Here is a 4,485-nt window from a genome sequence, read left to right as displayed (position 1 = left end):
CCCCCCAAATCCATCAGGCAGATGGGAAGGGTATTTCGGGGAACAGAGACTCCTCTGCAACTGGAGTGCCTGGACTGATGGCTTGTGCCCTGTCTGTAAACTGGGATGGTCTTTACTCTCTCAGACAGGGGCCTGTGAGATGGTAACAAGGATATCGTGGTGATAGGGCTTGAAATTGTGGTCTAAAATGTACAGAACTTTTCCAGACTCCCTGAAAAGGGATTTTGTAGCTGCGTAGAAGTGCCTGCACTGCTCAAGCTGCAGGACGGCGCGTTGGTTGTGGCTGGGAGGGGCTGCAGGGAGCGTGATTTTGGCTGCGTTTGCCTCTGTCCCAGGCTCCTCCACTGAGCTGGAAGCTGTAGATCCTGCGGAGGACTCCCTGGCAGCTCCCCGAGGAGAAGGACTTGTCCTGGTTAGGAAGGAAAAAACCATCTCTCCCCTTTATATCTCTTGTAGAATATTGAAGGTAGTGGCACAGTTTCCAAAGTAAATAAATTCTTGTGGGAAGCAAAGGAGCCACCTCTGAGCAAACCTACCAATTGTGCTGGTGTGAGTGGACCAGCTGGCTGCTAGCAGGCGTTTCCTCCGGCTGGACATGGGGTCTCATGGGCTGGCGCGGTTGGTAAGTTTTCTCTTCCTACAGCTCTGTCGCTCAAAGTCTGTGGACTTTTTTGCCATGGGCTCAGAGAGCTGCTCGAAGTGCCGTCAGGCAGACGTCGGGGTATCTAGACAGTTGGTTGGGACGTGAGATGCTTGGTCCTTGTGTCCTGGGGCAGGAATGATCCTGGTTGTGCTCATTTGAGGAACATAATAAAGGAAATGGTTCCTGAGCCAGAAATCACTGAGTTTTGGTTGCTTTGCCCTTTTTTACAGGGTTGAAGGCAGGCAAGGGGTGAGGCGGCTGTTGTTTCCAGTCTGTAGGGAGATGGTTTCCATGCAAAACTGCACTTGTGACAAGTGGAGGAAGAGGAGGTGGCCAGAAAAAAAAAAGAATTTTATGAATCAGTGCTCTTTAATTGCCTTAAGGGAGAGTTCTGTTCCGCTTGAGGCTTGGCTGGGGGTTTACAGAAGGGCAAACTGGATGTGAACTGCTCAGCAAATTCTTCATGGGTCGTGAATAAGTGTGTAACGCAGAGCGGGAGACGGTTTCATGGTGCACATCTGTGAGAGGGTGCTGGAGGAGAGCTTCTGCCTCTCAGAAGGATCTGTATCCCCCAGGGCAGATCCCGAAATGTTCCCTGCAGGCAGTGACAGTCCCACTCTGGGTTCTGTCCTGGGCAAACAGCCGGAGAGTGAAGCCATGTGCTTTGGTACCCGCTTGGTTTCACCACACTTTAAGTAGGTTTATACCATGTTACACCCTCAGGATGTGAAACTGTCACTGCTGGACTCGGACGTAAATTGTACAAGTGAGAAACTCATGGAGGGATTACACTGCAACTGCGGCGACACAGGGCTTCTCCCCCAGTCATTATCCTTATTTATTTGTTCGGGTTAATGGGATCTCTCCTGGTATGTGTCTCTCTTTCTGGCCAGCTCAGCATTGCTCTTATTTGTAGTCAGGGCTGTTAATCCTCAACAGTGCCCTAATTCTGCTGAAAGGGAGGGTGCAGCCATTGAACTCAGCCAGCCGTACAAGCTCTCGGCTTTCTGGGAAGAAAGCGTCCTTTTATCGCAGGCCAGCTCACTGGGTGCGAGCGTCTGATGCTTTCGTCTCTGGGAGGTTGCCGCAGCAAGTGGCTTCAAGGGAATGGATGCCCTTCGCTAAGGAACAGGGCGAGTAATTTCCATGCGATGCCATCCCAGGCGCCTGGGACTCTGACCTGACTCTCTCTGGGGATTTATGTGCTTGGTCGCAGCCGGGCTGTGAAAGAGCCTCCGTGATGTCTCGAGGAGCCATGGAGCCTGTGCTGGCAAGGGGCGAGCTGCCTGCCTTTGGGAAGCAGGCTCCTTGGTGACTTGGCCCAGGGCCCGATCGCTTGGTTTCTTAGCGGCTCTCTGTTTGGCAAAAGGCTTCGCGTTCCCAGGGAGGAGATGTCTGTCTTGGTCCGTGCCGTGCAGGACAGCCGAGGGGTGCAGGGGGAGCTGAGGGCCTTCACCTCTGGTTTTATGCGAGCGTTGACTGCATCTCAGTTACCTAGAGGATTTTTCTCCCAGCCTTAAGCTGCGTTAAGATGTGACAACCAGCCCTTGCATTGGGCAGCAACGTGTTCGCCTCCTGCGCCGTCCCTGCTCGCTGAGTTTCAAAATGAAAGAACCCCCTTATTTTCCCACTGCAGACGTGCCTTTTGCCTGTGCTGGCAGCGGATGCTGCTTCAAGCAAGGTCGAGTTTGCCCTTTCTGAGTGTGCTGGCCCTGTCACCCTCAGCCAGCCTGTGCTGATGCCTCTTGCCTCTGTTGCGAGTGGTGCTGCTGAGCCTTTGCCATGCTGGGCTGTGGACCGTGGAGTTTGCCCCTCTTTGAAACAAAATCCACACCTACGTTCCCCCATCCGTGTAGTTCCTCGCCCAACCCTGGATTTCCTGCAGCTCCCTGGGCAGGAGCGTGGGGTCGTTAAACAGCAGCTCCGCATGTGCCAGAGCTTCGCTTCACCTGCTCGGAGCCAGAGACCAGCGCTCTGCCACAGTCCTGGGATGCCGTTTGTACCCGGTCCCTGTGAGCAGGCAAAAAGCTACTTGCTGTGCTTAGACAACAGTTAATTTTTGGCTGGCACGATCTGTTATATGCCATCCGGGACTTTGTATCTTCATCATGCTACTCGTCCTCTGCCAGCGCTTCCCATCGCTCCTGCTGTCCAAGCATCTCTAAATACCACAGCGCTGGCTTCCCATCTGCTTGCCTGTGCCAGGGCTGCGCTTCAGAGACGCCCTGAGTAAACCCCAAGCATCCGTACTCCTCAGACGGCTGTAATTCCCCATTTGAAGTCAGGACATTGTCAGCAGCAGTAATAAAGAGCGTTCGAGCTCAGACAAGTTCTCCCTGGCACCTTGTCTAGGCAAATATTATCAAGCTATTGAGCCATACAGCGATGGCTGGATGGGGGTGACTGGGGAATGTGCCAAAGGAAATGTCGAGGGCAAAATGTCTTTCTAGTCCAGAACAAAAGATGTAGCAAACTGTGAGGATTTAGGAGTCTCTTTCACTGCCTTCGCCGTATTAAACCTTTAAAAAGAAACTGATGTTGCTGCCACAGTGGCAAGAAGAGCCCCAGCCTTGGTGTTATCGCTCTGCGGTGTTTGAGGCAGCAGAAGCAATGAGCATTGGAGATTGCAAACTCCCAAGGAAGCTGTTGAGAGAGGAAGGCAGCAAAGCCACAGGGGAGGTGAATCGCCCCCATCCTCGCAGCTGCCCCTCGGGGTGGCCTGGCCTCGTCCCACGTTCCCACCGTGCCATCGGAGGAGCCGTGGCCGCTCGCCCTGCGCCCTCCCTGCCCGCCTGTGCCTGCCGAGGCTCTTGAGTGACCGGCTCCGCCACCGTAACTTCGCTGCTCTCCTCCCTCCGGCGTGCAGATCCCATTGAAGCTGTGGGCTCCGTGGCCCTGGCTCCCACGGGCGCCTTCTCTCCTTCGTGTGCCACCTGCTGCTGCTCTCTCCTCCCTGCTCAGCGATGGCTTTTCTCAGCCTCCCAAGGCCCCGCTGCCAGCCAGGACCAGCAGCTTTTTTTATTCCCTCAAGTGACCTTTTAATTACATAACGACTTACAAACACTCAGCACTAACAACATGCCAAAATAATTGAAACTATGTTTTTCCAGCCTTCAAAAACACGATTCTGTATCAAAACTCTGTCCTTTTTGATTCTCAAAGTTAGAAAAACAAGTGGTAGGGAGGCGGCATGGTCTGGGAACCGGGAAGCCGTCGGCTCGCTGGGCACACCTGCCTCCGCGTTGAAGCGGGGGGCTCCGCAGGGCAGCGATGGCCTCTGTCAGCCCGGGGGGGCCGTGGTTTCAGGTCAAGGCTGTGCTGAGATGGAGGCAAATGAGTGAGGGCTGCAGCCGGTTGCTCGCTGTCATTGGCATTTCCCTTTGGTGGCAAACCAAGGCCAAAAAAGCGTGGGGAGAAGGTGATGGGTTACAAAGCCCCTTTGTAACCCTCCCTGCTGAAGGCGTGTGGGTGAGGTGTGACGTTTTGGGTGATGCAGGGAGACACTGGGAGAGTCCCTCGGGCATTGGGGCTTTGGGCTGGGCGCACCAAGGAGCTGTGGTCTTGGCTCTTGCTGCTGGCCTTACTTCTCCATCTCTCTGCTTCCTCCTCGCAGATCAAGAGGCAGCATGGCTGCGCCCTTTGTAACCCTCCCTGCTGAAGGCGTGTGGGTGAGGTGTGACGTTTTGGGTGATGCAGGGAGACACTGGGAGAGTCCCTCGGGCATTGGGGCTTTGGGCTGGGCGCACCAAGGAGCTGTGGTCTTGGCTCTTGCTGCTGGCCTTACTTCTCCATCTCTCTGCTTCCTCCTCGCAGATCAAGAGGCAGCATGGCTGCGACCGCTG

This window comes from Phaethon lepturus, unplaced genomic scaffold, assembly GCF_000687285.1.
Source record: "Phaethon lepturus isolate BGI_N335 unplaced genomic scaffold, ASM68728v1 scaffold37462, whole genome shotgun sequence".
Taxonomy (NCBI): Eukaryota; Metazoa; Chordata; class Aves; order Phaethontiformes; family Phaethontidae; genus Phaethon; species Phaethon lepturus.
This window is presented reverse-complemented; position numbering follows the sequence as displayed.